We start from the raw sequence: 18,232 nt of genomic DNA, 5'->3' as shown, positions 1-18,232 counted from the left end.
CCAGGCAACCTCATTAAAAAATATAGACACCTAGGTTCCACCCCTTGATCCTAAACACAATGAATCAACTTTCAGGATACCGGGCTTACAAATGTGTGTGTTATTCACCAGAACTTGATAACCACAAACCAAACAACAATGGAAGCTAACTTTCGAATACTGCAATTAAGCACATAAATCCCTTACAAGAATCCTGACTTAGTTAAACAAAACAAACATTGGTTAAGACCAGAGATCCCACACCACGTGCCTGGGAATCATTAGGGGGCCACAACTAATTCACAGGAGCTGGGAGGAATATTTCAATTTTTCAAGGAAAGCACATTGTTTTAGACACAATAAATCACTAGTTAAAGTTAATTCAGATGGATTACATTACATTCCTTTGGATGATATCTTCGTGCAACTCAGTACTTTGTAATTACTATGGCAAAAAGCCAAGTACCATTTGAAAATCAATATGGAGACTGCAATGAGGGTGGGAATGTCCAACATAGCACCAAGGTCTGAGAAGCTATGCACGGTCCAGGCAGACAAATCCCACTATGAAATGATGGTGGCTATTTAATAATGAAATAAATCTTAAAATTTTGCAAGGAAAATGTACATCTATTATTTTGTATGTATATGTATTACTGAATTTATATACTATAAAGAGATATGTATTGTTTTTTTCTGATGGCAACGCAGCTGTCAGGACATAACTACTTAGCAGATTGTTTTATTTTTTAAAAAACATTTTATTATTTTTATTTATATGTATGCATGTATTGCCTGCATGTAGGTAAGTGTACCTGTGTTGTGCAATGCCCATGGAAAACAGAAGAAACTGTCAGAGTCCCTGGAACTGGAGTTACTGACAGTTGTTAGCTGCCATGAGGGTGCTGGGATTTGAACCCAGGTCTTCTGCAAGAACAGTCAGTGTTCTTAACTGCTGAGCCATCTCTCCAGCCCCAGTAGGTTGTTTTATATGAAACTACTTATTAAACAAAAGAGAAACTTCTTTTGAAAAAAGTAGATACTTAGAGCACCATCAACAGAGAGGATTTCAGATTGTCCAGTGAGGTTCTTTTTAGAGAATGATAGCCAAATTCACTCACCAAAATAGAGCTGATGCTGCTTTGGGTGGAGAAAACATTCTAGAAGGCTTCAAAGACACTGCTTTTCTAAGTATTCTCAAATAATAAACAGGCATAACTGTGTATATCTAGCCAATAATTAGCCAATAACTCCATGAGCTATCTTCTTCCAAGTTATAGTTCAAATAACATTTCACAGTAAAAATATATAGGTATATTATCTTGTTTTCAGGGTTATTACATTTGTTCAACAAAGCCTTCAAATATGAAAGTCCTGTTTCTTCCCAAATTTTGAAAGTCATTCTTGTATCCTTGTGGGATTGGCTCCTGAATACACTGTGGATGCCTAAAGTCCACAGATGCTTGAGTCCCTTACATACAATGATGCAGTGTTTGCATAAAACTACATATATCCTCCATAAACTTTAAGTCATCTCTAGATTCCTTACAGTGCCTAATATAATGCAAAAGCAGTAAAAATAGTGATTGCATTGCTTAGGAATAATGTCAAGAAAAAAAGTCTCTGCATGTTCAGTGCAGATGTACTTTTAACTTTTAATTTGTTCTTTGAGAATTTCATACATGTATATAATGCATTTTGATAATATCTGCTCCCTTCTTCCCCCATCCAATTCACACAGCCCTCTTCCCAACATGTCCTCCTTCCAATTTATCTTTTTTTTTATATATAAATAATGCACTGAGTCCAATTAGTGCTGCCTGTATGAGCATGGGTGTGGAGCCATCCAATGGAGCATGAGCAACCTACCAGGCCACACCTCCAAAGAAAAATGACTCTCCGTCTCCTAGCAGCCATCAATTGCCAATAAATCCTCAGCTAGGGGTAGGGTCTTATGAACCCCTCACCTATCCATGCTGGAATTTTGGCTGTCTTGGTCTTGTGCAGATAACCACAGCTCCTGTAAGTTCATGTGTGCAACAGCCATGTCATGTCCAGAAGACAGTTTCACAGCACTCCTCCCCAAGCTCTAGCTCTTACATCCTTTCTGGCCCCTCTATGGTAACATTCCCTGAGACGTATGGAGGATGGGTTGATATAGATGTGCCATTTAGAGCTGAACACTAATCCTCACTTATCTTCAGCACTTTGACAAGTCATGAGTCTCTGCATTATATTGAAAAAAAAAAAAAAAAAAAAAAAAAAAAAAAGGCTTCTCTGGCCAGGTTGAGAGCTGCACTAACTTATGGTATGAGTTGCTGCCACAGCTGTGCTGAGTTAAAAGGTGAAGTTCTCAGATCCTTCTGGCTCTCACACACTCCGCACGCCCTTGGTCTCTGCACCCTCTGTGTTCTGGACAGTTCTGGCTTATCCAGATGCTACTTTTTATCTACAGTTCATTGAATCCTTTGACACAAAACACACAGACGAGGTCCAACTGCACAGCCATATCAGGAAGAGACTTATTAGTTAACCCAATCCAGTTAGCCCTAGTTTTCAAACACAAGTCCCAGGAAATGCTGAGCCTGCTGTACCTATTGAGCCCCTAACTTCCCAGCCCATCTCGTCGGTCCTTCCTTGACATTGGCAGTGCCCTTTGATATGTCACACAGTGTCATTTCCCTACTCTTTCCAAATGTTGTAGGGAGTTTAATATTTTCAATTAATATAAATTGGAATTTGACCCTTTACATGAAAAGTGAAGATTAAAAAGTTAAAGGTAAAGCTGGCTATGACAGTACATGTATATAGTCCTAGATATGCAAGAGTTTGAATCATGGGTATTACTGGAGCTCAGGAGCTTGAAACCAACCTCTACAACATAGTGAGACACTCCCCCACACCCTATCCCTGCTTCTCAAAAGAAAATAAAAAGCTAAATCTCACCTCTACCAGGGAGAACTTCATTAATGAAAAGGTCTCCTCACAGACCCTGCCTGCAAATTCAGATTAAATAGATAACAAGTATAATGATACAAGCTCTCTTGGGACATCACCTAGCTGGGGCCTGGCAATGAAAATAACATGGAGGATAAAGCTATGCACAATGGGACACTGCGAGTGTGACTGCTTCGGTCACTCCAAATGTTTCCTGTCCACTAAAATCTGGTTTTCAAACTGTCCTTCACATTATTGGCAATTTCAAGAGTTCTCTCTAGAAAATGCCTTGAAAAGAAAATTTTTAAGTGACTGTGTAGAGTGAAAACTCAAACTAAAAGAAAACTTTTGGTAACCACAGAAATCTTAATTGTGGCCTCTTAACAATGGCTCTTCCACTTAAGAGAATAATGATCAAACAATATATTCTTCAGAGAGCTATCCCCAGGGAAGTGGAGCTCAGAGCCTGTTCATGTGGGAAAGTTACTTTGAGAGACTAAAGTTGACAGTGTTGCACCTACTAAATTCCTAAATCATTTCTTTTTCAAATAAAAAAATTACAAACATATTCTTGTTAATGATCAAACTAGATATCAACTGTAACAAGAGCTCCATTGTATGCTATTCTCCCGATACACAGCCACACAAAGGGTGAACTAAGCTCTTCATCAAGGGACAGGGGCAATACAGAAGCAGTTGAGAGTACAGCCCGGGTCAAAAGATAATTCCTCTACTTTCTCAGTTTCAAGCTTCAAATCATAAGGTTCTCTGGGAGGTAAACAGCTAATGAATGCCAGCAGACAATGTACTTATCCATCAGAGAGACAGTACCAAAGCAACCCTGTGGAGGAAGTTGGTAACGAAAGCACATGTTCTGGCTAAGAAAGTGCTTTCCACAATGGAACATAAACAGCAGATGACCAGGCCAAGGTTTTATGGCCTGAACTCAAATTAGCCATTTTTAAAAAAGTCAACTGAAACTCTGAAAATACTAGAAAGTAAAAGGAAATCACGTCTAAATCTGTCCAATATTTGACCAGCAAATTTGTCATTTGTTCCAACCCTGCACCAGGATGACCCTGGGGGCAGGGCACTGGAGTTTGAGATATCAAATAACAACAGCCAGGCAAGGCCCAATGGAGAAACTGTGAAAATACAATTCAGCAGAACAACTCCAACCGTTTGTCCTAGTGATGAAAGGAGAACTTAAATGTCATGGAGAGTGATAAATACCCTGACTTTTCTGTGAGGGTTAGGCGACAGAACAAACATCTTTTCTTCAAAGGGTGATCTGGCTTATCTTGAGATGGACCAGGCTGAGATGATTCCACCATGTTCACAAAACCACAGAGGAGAAGGCTGGTCTCAGAGCAGATGGTACCATGAATTTAAAGTCATAGACCAATCATGGAATTCCCCTGCCCACCTTTCTAACAATGTGAATAGTGATGGTGAAGGGCTCCTATGAGTTGGGCAGATCCTACAAAGGAAGATATGTGTGCTTTAAACAAGTAAAGACTAAAGCTACTAAGAATACCAGACATACTTATGGAGGAATTTTGTACAACCCCTGAATTCAACAGCATTAGAAGAGGAAGAAGTCCTTCCAACTCCTCACCCACATTCAGCAGGGCTGGGCCAAACATAAGAAATCCCATGGTGGCTGTATTCTCATTAGGCCAATTGTTAACTGTTCATAGAAGGAAGAGAAGCCAGAGGAGGTGTGGGGTGAAGGTTTGTAGGGAACACTCTCTCTGGCCTTTCCGTCTTCTCATGGGAAAGCCATTTCCTTCAGAGCCCAAGTTCATCCATCAATGGAAACCCACTGTAGTCACCACATCCCTAGGTAAATAATAATGATCATAACAGGCATGGCTGGACCTCAATATGTAGGGAATAAGGGATGTAGAGAAGCTTTCCTTAAAGACAAAAATTTTTAATTGGCGGCGGGGGGGGGGGTGAGTCAGGTTCTCCCTGTAGCCCCAGCTGTCCTGGAACTCACTATGTAGACCAGGCTGACCTGGAACTCACAGAGATCTGCCTGCCTCTGCCTCCTGAGTGCTGGGATTAAAGGCACGCACCACCATGCCCGGTTAAAACGTTTTTAAAAATACACTAACAAGGGAAAAAAGTAGGTTTCTACTGATGTTACAGGCAAACAGGGGAGCAACATTTACAAAACTCAAGCCATTTAAAACCCTTGTCTACCATCTTCTTTAAAAACACTTAAAAGATTCACTTTTATTTTTTATTTATGTATGTATGTGTCTGTGTGTGTGTGTGTGTGTGTGTGTGTGTGTGTGTGTATGCACACATATGGAGGGGTTCCACACAGAGGACAGAAAAGGTCACTGAATCCCCTAGAGTTGAAGTTATAAGCAGTTGTGAACCACTAGATATGGATGCTGGAAACTTCCTCTGGAAGAGCAGGAAGTTTTCTTAGCTGCTGAGCCATCTCTCCAGCCCCCATAAAAACATTTTATTCAAGCTAATAAGATAACATGATTGAAATAAACATACCTCTTAAACCTCCTCTTTGGTTTTACCCAAATAAAAAAATATGGTGTCAGGAAAGTGCAGTGCAAGTTTGCTCCATAGACCTTGTTGATGCTCTTACTAGATTTCACACTTATTTGTTCTGAGAGAAAAACATCTCCCTGTACAGGAGATTGTCTCACTCATAGAGACCCTTCACCATCAGTATTCATTCACAAACAAGCCTGAGAACTTGTCCTAGGCAGAGCATCTCAGATCCAAAATTCAGTGGACACACCAAGAGGCTTCCTAGAGGCTGTGAGGAACAGACCAACCAGTCCAACAGGAAACCCAACTCTCAGGTCTAATGCCATGGGCCCCCAGCCAGAACAAATCTCTCAGCCCTCATTTATGAGATCTGACTGTAGACTGGGCCCTGTGCCATTAATCGATTCTTTTATGTGTGTGTGTGTGTGTGTGTGTGTGTGTGTGTGTGTGTGTGTGTATGAGTATATTGCCTGCATGCGTGTGAGTGCACCCATGTCATGCAATGCTGCGGAGGTCAGAAGAAGGCTTTGGATTCCCCTGGAACTGGAGTTAAGGATGGTTCATAGCCACCATGTGGGTGCTGGGAATTGAACCTGGGTCCTCTGCAATAGCAGTCAATGCTCTTAACCACTGAGCCATCTCTCTAGTCCCCCAATCGATTCTTTATAGAACATTATCCTATTTAAACCTCAACACCACCCAGAAAGGCAGGTAGGATTGTATACATCTTACCAAGATGGAAACTAAGGCTCAGGGGTAGTAAATAATGGTTGAACTCCACAGCCTGTGGTTAACCACCTTATTGTCCTGCCTAATTTACTGTTAAAAGCATAGCAAGCAAAATCTTGATTTACAGATCTGAAAACTACTGTTTTCCTACTAGTAAAAAGGTTGCAAACCCCAAAGACAATTTCTTTTCCATCCAGTTGTTTTTCTTCTTCATTTTATCTCCTCAGAGAACTCTTGAAGCAAATGGGAGGTAGCACTATGGAATAGAAGCTATGAAAGAGCCCACACTCTTAGCAGATTCCTCTTTGGGGGAAAAGATTCCCAAAGATGGAGAAAAACAGCTGGCTTTTAGCTGTGTACAGCAGCATTATTTATGCCAGCCTCAACCTGGAGAGAGTTCAGATGCCCTAATATGGGGCTCCTTAAGCATAGTAGGACACACAAAATGATGAAACACTGAATGAGTTACTCAAAATGAGCAGAATGTGGTTGATGCAGACATATGGAATGTCAAATCACAATGATGGCAAGCATTTTAAACATGGTGGTACGCGCCCACCACTTAAAACCGTAAAACATCCCCACAGATACATCAAAACCAATGACAGAAACTGAAGGGGGAATTTAGTCTTTGTCATAGTCCAGCGTTGTTATGGCTGTAAAACTCCTAGAGAAAAACAAACTGCATGAAAGGTCAAAAAGACCGTAAATGGGTTGCTATGTGATCAGAGAAACTTGTACCCATGGCAACCTCACAGGAACACCTGAAAACTCAAAGTATACATACCAGCTGTTCTGGAGCTTCATGACACTGGCTTTAAAATACAGTCAGCAGTGCCCCTGGGGAGAAGACAGTGCACAGCTCTGTACGGCTGCTGTGGCTTTCTTTCATCCTTCCAATCGAGTCTATGGCCTTGTATTTATGAACTCCTTAAATCTACCTACTTAATACCATAGCACTAAACCATTAGAATTAAACGTGATAAATCTCCTAACAGAATGAACTTAATTTATGTCTTAGCAATGTGTTTACACTCTTGTAGCTTTGCAAGATGCTTAATTAATCTATACAAAAATAGCAGGCGTGATAGATCCACAGAGCTTGCTGGCCATCCAGTCTGTCTGAATCAGCGAGTTCCAGGTTCAGTGAGATACCTTGCCTCAAAAAATGAGGTAGAGAGAGACTGAGGAAGATATCCGACATCTACCTCTACCTCTGGCCTCCATATGCACATGCACATACACACACATGAACGTTTACATGAACATGTACTACATATACAATAAATATACAATGTGCCTGAAAATTCATTTGTTAAATTTTGCTTTATCAGAAAATGATGGGAGATTTCCATTCATTTCCTAAGAAAAGGTTGTCTAGCCCCACTGTAGGTAGATTATGTATATATTGTGTTACCGGGCTCCTAAATCTAGACATAGAAGCTGTGATATGAGGATGTAAACTGTATTTCTAACATTGTAAGGAAAAGCAGTTCAACAAAAAATGTTACAATTAATTGTTCTGCTCTCCTGGCAAGCCTAATATCAAGCACTCCATAGGACATCCAGGATTGAGACCGCCTCGAAAGCTGGCGGGCCCTGGGAACAAGAGCAGCAGCGATGCATTGCCCAGGTTCAGCCTTGTGTCTGAGAAAACAGACAGCATGGCAGGAGCATCACCAGCCCAGGGGATGCTCTCACACGTACTGTCAACTCTTCCTTCCACCATCCTTTGAGATGCACTGGGAATTTCAGGATGTTTATATCACCATCATACTCCCGTGACCACTGTATGTCTTGAACTGGATGGAATTTCGGGAGGTCACTCTCTAACATACCTGGCATCTAAATGCACGCTATCACAGAAAAGGTTTCTCCTTTAAAGCACCAATTTTTAAATAAGTCATTCTTACTGATCCATGTTCTCTCTGATCTGTCACACAACGTAACTTAGAAATGAAGGTACAACAACCTGTAGGTTGATTATCTTTGGGTAAGTCATTTCTGCATCTTAAAACCCCTCAGAAATTCATATAAACCAAAGATGAATCATGGCTCCAGAGTAGACTCAAAAGTCAAAATCAATCACCTCATATTTACAATCTCGTCAGAGGCTCTTCCGAGGCATTCAGCTATGCGGTTTAAACCTCACAATTCCCACATAAAGCAAAATTTCTTTGGTAGCCACATTCAATAACACATTTAACAAAATTAACATCTCTACTATAAAGCCTTATGAAACAATAACAAAATGAAACACAGATATCAATAGCAAAAACTCTGGCCTAAAATGAAGAGCTTTAATTGAACTCAAGTGATGTCTGCCAGGTACCCATGAATCCCCAGGTAAAGTGTTCCTGAGTTGGGTTTCCTGAGGGAAATAAAACTTTACAAAATCAAAAAGTCATTAATTCTATGTCAGTTCCTAAGCATTTTTTTAAATTGCTCTATGAAATCCAAAAGTCTAGGGGCCCCTTATTTGAAAGATTTAATTTCGCCATTACTCTATCAACGAATAAGCGGCCATCTGGCCTCACAGGAACATCTCTAGAGGCTGCATTAACTTATTTATGCCACTAGGGACTAGGCAATGAATTATTGCTCTGTGCTATTTAACGTACAAGACTGAAATTTATTAAATGACAATGAACTAGTAATTACTAAATGGTTCCCCGGTGGTTCAAAAAGTCAGTAATTAAATACCACTTACTGCAGTAGGACTGTGAGTTATTAAACAGCACTAATGGAACAGTTCATTAAATGGTACCTCAGTGTCTTGAAAGGGCATTTCCATTCAGCCTACCGTGAGCAAACACACACTGGGAAAATCTAGCTGTTGGAGGTGGGACACACGAATTATCACACAATAGCCCACCTCAATCTGGCTGCACAGCTGAGCAAACACTTGATGCAACATTTTGCCTTGGAAGTCAATGATATTCTGATCTGCCACATTGCCTGATAGTAGGGTATAACAAGACAGCAGCCTCAACACAGGTATCACCATCCTGCCTCATGTACCAATCACACCCAAAGTTCTGGAACATCTCTTAAGTTCATATTTTGCCATTCTGACACCTGAACAAAGCACATTTAAAATTAAGTCATGATCTAATTATAAATAAAGTTTGTGGACTGGAGAGATGGCTCAGTGGGTAAAGTACTTGCTGTGCCAGTGTGAGAACCTGAGTTCAAATCCCAGAACCCATGTAAAAGCTAGACTCCATAGAATGCATATGTCGGCCCAGTATTTCTGTAGCACACACGAACATACACACAGAGATAAAATAAAATAATAAAATAAAATTTGCCATATTTGCTCAGCAACCTCATTCAAAATACATTTGTTGTGTCTCCTGGTTCTTCTGGTTCAGTCCGTCTCCCTCTCATACTCCCATTTTATTCCAGAATAGCCTCTTCACTAGTCACTGCATCTCTTCCCTCCAGAGAGTAAGCCTCCCATCAATCAAAATTCACTAAGAAAAGTCCATCTTCTCAAGTAGGAAAAGACAAGGAGAGAAGGTAATGACAAACTCCCCAACTACTAAATTCATTTAGTTTAAAATGAAAACTAAGTTGGTGGTGGCTTTTTTTCCTCCCAAAGATAGATGTACCTAGATCTTATTTGTTGGGATAGTCTTAACAGGCAATATCTATTCACAGTCCATTTGTGTGGTGTCCAGACAAAGGCAACACATAATGAATGTTAACTATGAAATCACTCTGGGCAGTAAAAGAGTACACACTAAAAAAGCTTTTAAAGGAGATACATGATATCCTTATCACTGGATGAACTCAAGAAAGTGTAAAGAAAGATAAGCAATGAACCAGTGAACTGGTGAAAAGTGTCAGATGACACCCGGGGATGGACAAAGGAGATCAAGAAGATAAAGTTCAAAGAGGTGGGATACAGGGTCATTAATCACATAGATCTGGGCAGACTCTCACAGACTGAAATGCCTGGAGAAAACATGCTAGAAGAAACCAGAGGTGGCCACCCGAGCAAGCGCTTCCTTAGAATTGCTAGCAAACACACCTGAGATGACAAACTTCAAGTAAGAGCCCAGCACTGCTTTCCACAATCCCCATCAAATTACAAATCAGTCCTGGTTACTTTACCGCCCAACAGTTCTCTTTAGCAAAGTTTTAGAAATAACATGGAAAAGCGGAACTTGACAGACTGTCCAAACTAGAAATTGAAAAGGGGCACTGTGTTAATTACACAACCTTCATGGGACAATTAGCGAAAATCAAAGTCAAAAAAAGATAACTGCATGCCAGGATAATATAAAGGAAAATGAATACTGACTGGATAGACAGTTTTGGTTTATAACTACCAAAGCTACAAAATTATTTAAAAATTTTCCTAATCTGAACTCTATTTGAAAAGCAAAAAATAGTAGTACCTAAAAAAAAATGTGGGATGTTTAATCTTTTAAAATACATTAGGAAACAATATTAAAGAACCTCAATAAAGCCAGTTGAGTTGGCACATGCTTGAAACCCCAGCACTGGGAGACTAAGGCAGGAGGATAAGGAGTTAGAGGCCAGCTTAGGCTATACAGTGAGCCCTTGTGTGAAAAAGAAGGAGGAAAGTCAGCCAGCAATAGGTTTTTCTTCATCATGAGATTTTTTTTTTTAAATGGTGTGACCTTTTTGTAAACAGTCTGTCAAGCTGCACAAACACCTAAAATGGTCACAGGCAAGCTCAGTAGCTTTAAAGATTTTTTTTTAACATGTGTGTGTCTGCATGTTAGTATGTGCTTATGCATGCAGGTACCTGTGGAAACCAGAAAAGGGTATGGATCCCCTGGAATTAGAGTTCAAGGCAGTTGTAAACTACCCAGTGTGGGTGCTGGGAACCAAACTCTGGAAGAACAGCAAGCACTCTTAACTGCTGAGCCCTGTAGCCCCTCCAACTCAGTAGCTTTAATCCAGCTACTTTATGAGATAATCAGGCAAATACAGTACAAAGTTATTTAACAGGAGATTTGCACAAGTGGGGAAAATTCTGTGTATAAAAGATTGGCTATACAATGCAGCACATCCACATAATGGAATAGTTTTCAGATATTAAAAATAAGATGCCTCCAAACTTATGACATAAGAAAGACTGTCACAGTCTGTGAAGACAACATTGTTCTATGATACGATCTAGAATATAAGGTAGTGAGTACATTAAATATGTGAATAATTATCTCCAGAAAGTGGAATTATCTCTAGAAGGGCACAGTTTGCATTTGTACCTTTCTGTATTGTTTGAACTTTCTAGAATAAACACTTTTTTTAACACAAAAAAAATCAGAAAACTAAGTTCCTTTGATTTTGATGAAAAAGTCACCAATGTATTTTTTTGTACTTTTTTTTTTTTTTTTTTTTTTTTTTTTTTGGTCTTTTTGAGACAGGGTCTCCCTGTAGCCCGAGCTGTCCTGGAACTCACTACGTAGACCAGGCTGGCCTTGAACTCACAGAGATCCACCTGCCTCTGCCTCCCAAGTGCTGGGATTAAAGGCGTGCACCACCATGCCCGGCTTTTTTGTACTTTTAAAAAATAATTTTTTATGAAGCGAATAACCACCATGCTTTAAAAAAAAATCATTTATTATGGGGGGGGGCATGGTGTGTATGTGTGTAGGCATGTGTGCCACAGTACACATGTGGAGGTCAGAGGACAACTTTGTGGGGCTGGTTTTCTCCTTCCACCTTTATGTGGGTTCCTGGTGACCTTGGGTCACCAGACTTCAGCAGTAAGTGCCTTTACTTTCTCAGTTATCCTGTTGGCCCATCAACAGTCATCCATCCTTTCTTTAGAAGATGAAAGGTAAAGGCCATCCTTTGGAGGCTCCCAAATGGAAGCACCCTGATCCTTAGTCCAACACCTCCACCCAGGGAAACAACATCCAGCAAGGCTTACCTGAACCCACTAGACCCCTGTGAGTACCTGCTTTCTTTCCTGCCTGTTTAGGAGGTATCCTTGCATGCACTCTGGTACTCCACTAAGGGCAGGGCATGGCAACAGGGCCCTTATTCAAGCAATACCAGTTGGGCCCTCTGTACTCAGCACAGGGCCCTGAGCAAGCAATGGCTGCTGAATGAAATGTCACAGAAAAGAAGTGAGAGAACAGAAAAGCCAGAATGCCCCAGCCTGTTCCAATTTCCAGCAGACAGCTCAGAGAGGCTCAGTTTGGAGACCAGTACTCATACCTATCAAACATGGGGACAACACCACTCAGTAGCAATGGGTCTTTTGTAGATTCAGAACAGTATCTACACTAGAAGATGGCATAGGGAGGAAGAGCCTTCCATTTTAGGTGCTCCAAATATTCCCTACACTGGGAGCATCCACAAATAAGATACCAAGCAAGAGGGCTATTAACCTAAACACAAAAGCACTCCAGGGAATAGCACCCCATCAATAGATACTCTGGTGTAGACTAGCCTCAAAAGTCAGTCTCTAGTGGAGTGTGGTGGCGCATGCCTTTAATCCCAGCAGTTGGGAGGCAGAGACAGGAGGATCTCTGTGAGTTCATGGCCAGCCTGGTCTACATAGTGAGTTTCAGGCCAGCTGGGGCTACGGGGAGGCCCTATCTCAAAAAAAAAAAAAAAAAAAGTCAGTCTCTAGTCAAGCAGCAAATAGAAAAGCTGCCCTGGCTCCCTCCATCCATCCATCTCTTCCTCCTTCCCCAACCCTCTGCTTTCTTCTCCTGGGCATTCCTGAATAATTCTTCATACATGTTGAAAATATGATTTTAAGCCACATGCAGAGACTATACTGATATTCTAACACATGGTAAAGAGAAGACATAATTAGATCATAAGTAGACAAGTACACTGCATGCATATTTACAGGATACTAAGTATATCTCAAGAAGCCAGAAGCAGAGGTCCAGCTCTGATTCAGGAGGGCTCCATTACTTTGTAATTGCAAAAGAAGAAGAGTTCATTAATTGCCATGAGCAAACAAATGGAGAAGGTATTAATTCTTCTAAGACACTAGTCTAGAACCAAACATATGCCAGACCTCATTCAGGAAGGGATAACAACATCCACCCTGCCTTCCGACACTTGACAGCCTACTAGGCCAAGTCAACACACTTAAACAGAGGGCTGTGAACTGTGTGGCCTGGCTGTAAGGACAGGGCAAAGTAGGCAAGATTCATACAAGCTGGGGGATGAGAGAAAAAGCTTTCAACACAGAACTGGGCCTCAACTTTGTCCATTATCAGACTCTGTGTTTTGGGAGGACTGAACCACCATCTGACCCTGGCTCATGAGTGGCCCTGGCTTTCTTCTCAAAAACCAACATGCCAGAGCCTAAGCAGGTAATCTCAAGTCTTCCCATGTCCTGCCAGAGACGGAGAGCAAGAACAGTCCAGGCCAGGGAAACAGCCACCTGTGAAGACCCTGAGAGCAAGAAAGAGCTTGGTGGCCAAGCTCCAGTAAGAGCCTCAAGGCTAGAGAGAATGAGCACAGGAATGGTTACAGATGGGAAAAGACTGGAAGATTAAATGTATTCTAATTTGTACTCTAGTTTACATTTTTAACAATCCTGACAGCTGCTGTGCAGTCATGTTGGAGCTCAAACTAGAAGCTTCCCTGGAAATCCATTGCCAGAACTCAGAATATGCCAGGGCCACAAAGAAGAGTCTTCCTAACTCCATTTCCCATATGTGGTACAGATAAGCTTTTCAGGTCAGGACAGCAACAGGCTTCACTTACTACCAACCTTAAGTAAGATGGGACTTTCTAGAGATTTCTTTCTGGAGCAACAAAGCAATTATTTTCATGGTGTGTATATGTGTGTGTATGCATGTGTGTGTGTGCGTTTCCCTCCTAAGAGGAAACAGAAAAGACAAAAATTTATAATAAATAACTAGCCATTTATGGTGGTCTATGCAAGGAAGATACGCAGAAGAGGCTAAAGCTAGAGGATCATAAGTTCAAGGCCAGCCTAGACTACACCAGCAAGATGGCTTAATAGGTAAAGGAATTTGCTATCAAGCCTGATGATCTGAGTTGAATCCCCAGGACCCACATGATAGAAGGAGAGAATCAACTCCCACAAGTTGTTCTCTGAATGCCACACGTATGCCATGATACACACACACCCACATACATATATACACACAAATAAAAATAAATAGAGCTGAAGAGATGGCTCAGCAGTTAAGAACACTAGCTGTTCTTTTAGAGGACCCAGGTTCAATTTCTAGTACCCACATGGCAGCTAACAACTGCCATGTTCTGGGAGATACAAAGCCCTTTTCTGATCTCCATGGATACTGCATGACACAGGTGCACCTACCTACATGCAGGCAATATACTAATGCACATAAAATAAAAATAATAAGTAAAATATTAAAAAGAATATAAAATTAATGTGATAAAATTTTAAAGCAAGATCATGCATTATTTGTCTCAAAAATAAAAGACTAGGACATTCTATTACCAATAAATGCAAACTTAGTTATTCATTCATAACAGTACATTTCCTACCATCTATTACATACTATTCAAACTCCAATGCTGCGATCATGTTTCCTCACAGATAAAGGAATTTCTTATAGCTAGTTGAATTAATTTTATGGAAACAAAACATCACCCCAAGCTTTTGCATAAATTTGCCTTTAGACATTAGAAGTAGGAGACTAGCCACCAAAGCAAATCACTAACTAATCGCAGAGTGTGATTGGCATCTCTCAGAAGCAGAATGCCATTGTGTAATCAGTCCTCCAGAACTCTGAAAATATGACTGCTATTTATCCAGAGCCTTCCTGTCAGCAGCTAAAGTACTTTACAAATATCATCCTCCTAATAACCCCATAAAGAGAGGAGAGTTTGCTATAAAAGTTCATTGGGCATGAAAACTTGGCTCAGTTATTCAGCAGCATGATCCAAAAACAATTATTAAAATTAATTTTTAACAGCAACAAAAATAATTTGACTGAAAAAGTAAACTAACAAGCAGTCAACTACCTACCTGTGGCACATTTCCTCCACACAAAGGCTGCTTCTCCTTGCCCCAATACCCAGAATTACCCCTGTGAAACTGGTCCAGGGAAAGAATGATAGCCCAGAGCCTGGTGTCAACAGCTGTCTTGAAAGCACCAACTTCACGTTCCAGCAGCTCATGGTCCTGCATTTAAAAAGCCCAAAGGCTAGCCCCAGTGAGTTGAAGATTATGATCTTCGAAGGATAGAAGGTTGAACCGAGAGCCATCCTTCACAATGCCCACGGGATGGCCATTAATAGCCTGAAGACAGAGACTGACTGGCCTCTCTCCCCAGTAAACTCCACCATATGCACACCTGACTGGCAAAGCACCAAAGGACAGGGTGGACAGGAAGCTGTGCACAGAAGATGATGCACGTGCTGGCACAAAGACTGCCAATTCCCATAAGCCCTTCCCCAGGTACCCCTGAGAGGCAGAGGTCATACCTCCTTTCCTAGCTTTCTACTTCCGTTGTGGACTTTCTTCTCTCTTAAGCCATTGGAAAGCTTGGGTAAGAAATGAATAAAGTTGGTTCTATAAAGCCATGACAGACTTGGAACACACATTTATTTTTCGTGGTTCATAAGTCCAGGATTATCCACATACTTTAGGGGTAACTGGAAGAGACCAGGCAAGGATACTTTTCCAGCCTTTTCATACCATGGCTTCACATCTCTGCTTCACCATCTGCTAGGTGCTTTATTTACACAGTTACTTAGACTCACAGAGCCTCTATTGGTTCTTTTGTAGAATGGTTCTAGAACCCATTAGGGTAGATGGAAGATGAAATATGTTAATGAACGTACTGTGCATAGCATAAAATAGATGCTAATAAGCTTTGAGGGCCAAAATGCAGTTCCACTACCTACTGGTTACATAATCTTGGGAAAGTTGTCTAACTTATGACTCATTTAAAATGTACAAAATGGGAAGGGAAGGTAATATCTCCATCAAAGAACTGATTACTGGGCCGATAGTGGGAAGCAATAAAGAAATAATCTTTTTTAATTTTAAAAAAATGTATTGAGAATTTCATGCATGCATATAAGGTGTTTGGATCAAATCCACACCCAGTCCCTCCCCTCCAGCTCTTCCCATATCGCCCCATCACTTTTTCCTGACAACTTCATGTACTCTTTTTTTTTTTAATGGGGCTTTTTGCTATTCTAACATTCTAACTAACCTTTTTAAGATTTATTTTTATTATTAATTATGTGTATATGTGTATCTTTGTGTGGGGTGCTCTTACAGGCTAGAGGCATCAGATCTCCTAGAGCTGGAGTTACAGGCAGTTGTGAGGCACCTAATGTGAGTGCTGAGAACCAAACTTGCATTCTCTGCAAAGGCAGTAAGCACTCTTACCCACTGAGTCATTTCTCTCCAGTCCCTAATTTATCTTTGTTAAGACAGTGCTGGTCAACATTCTCCCTGGGGTCTAGGACAACCTAAGCAATTTCCATTTTATAACACTTCCTTCCCTTCCCTAGGTCACTAGAGAGTACTCTACAGTACTACGGAACAGGCCTTAGAAATAATGCTTGACTTGGATGTCAACTGTTGTCCGTGGATGGTGGGGGCGTATCTTTAAGTTTTAAAAGACTTCATAAACCTGCACAATCCTGGCCTTGAATCTGCGCTTGCCACCCTCAGTGCCCTGGGGCAGTCTGGCATGGTCTAGTCTACCTGAGTACTTGCACACTAATCAAGACCATTTCCAGCTGGTCTCTTAGGAATCAGAGTTCCACAGACAAATCTAGAGCAGCTTTGCCCACCTCCTCAGGCTAAAGCACTCTGGTCTCCCTTGGATCTCAGGAAAGTGAAGAGATGGTAAGAGAGCTCCTCCTTCACCCACATAATAAGCACTGGAGCCTCTGGGTAAAGCTTACCCATTTTAAAGAAAAGGAATCTATTTCTAAGTTCCACCTCTGGAATTAGAAAAGAATACAGACAAATCAGGCAAATACACAATGTTTGGCCACAAACCTATCATCTCCATTAGATATGCAAGACTCTACCCATTTCCTTATGTCATTAAAATGTAAAATTATGTTGTTACATTTGAACTTTAAATTATGACATCATGCTGGCTCTGTAAATATGAAAATATGAGCATCACTGTAGTTTAGAGGAAAAAAAGATTTAAAAAAAATTTTGGAATGGGGAGAGAACAAAGCATTGGCATCCTTTAGGATGATGCCTAACCAAAAAGAGGTAAGCACTGAATACTGAAAGCACACTGAGTACTGCCCCAACCGTTAGGATCTCTGTAAAACCTATAAGGTACAATAAGGCCCCAGTTTACAGATGACAGGAAGGAAGCAAAGAGATTTTATGGAACTCCCGAGAGATCTCTCAACTGGCAAATGTTAGAGCTGGCTTCAACCTAAAAGTCTGGCCCCCAAGCCTAGGATTTTAACGCTCTATTCCACAGTCCGTAAATCAAGTGCAAGCCTTTTTCCTCCATATGTTGCTTAAGTGTCTGACATCGCACCTGCATGGGGGCAACATGAACACTTCAGGAGCAGTGTGTGCCCAGGTTTTTCGAGTTTGTGGCCCCTAGTCTCCAGAAGGCTTTGGGCTAAAAAATCCTCCTTCCATATCTAAAAGTCCTGGGACATGGGGTGAAGGAGAAGAAGAGCAAGAAAAAGCCCTGCCCTAATTGACAACCATTACAGCAAATCGAAAAGGAAATCAAAAGAATATTAAAAAATTTTAAACTAGAAATTCCTGATTACGGGCTAAGGATGTAGCTCTGTTGGTAGAATGTTTGCCTAGCACACGTGAAGCCCTGGGCTCCATCCCCAGCACTGCATAAGCAGGCATGGTGGTACATACCTATAATCTTGGCACTTAGGAAGCACAGGCAAGATCAGATATTCAAGGTCAAGCTTAGCCACATAGTGAGTTCAAGGTGAGCCTGAGCTACAGAAAGCCCAGTCTGGAAGAAAGGGAGGCAGGAAAGGAGGGAAAGAGAGAAGGAAGGAAACATGAGATCCCTGATTACAAGCCAAAGAAGATGAAGAAAAGAGGAGGAAAGGGAAGACACTCGGTTCCTTCATTCTTCCTATGTCA

At 41.1% G+C, this 18,232-nt stretch overlaps 1 protein-coding gene across 13 annotated transcripts in view; it reads right to left on the bottom strand.

The window, feature by feature from the left end:
- The window catches only part of Lhfpl2 (LHFPL tetraspan subfamily member 2), a 154,430-nt gene that overhangs the window by 111,081 nt on the left and 25,117 nt on the right, over positions 1-18,232 (bottom strand). The gene's annotated exons all lie outside the window — the stretch shown is intronic.

This window comes from Nannospalax galili, unplaced genomic scaffold (genome assembly GCF_000622305.1).
Source record: "Nannospalax galili isolate Female #2095 unplaced genomic scaffold, S.galili_v1.0 scaffold45, whole genome shotgun sequence".
Classification (NCBI taxonomy): Eukaryota; Metazoa; Chordata; class Mammalia; order Rodentia; family Spalacidae; genus Nannospalax; species Nannospalax galili.
Note: the sequence above shows the minus strand (reverse complement) of the source record. Positions and strands in the feature narration are given on the sequence as shown.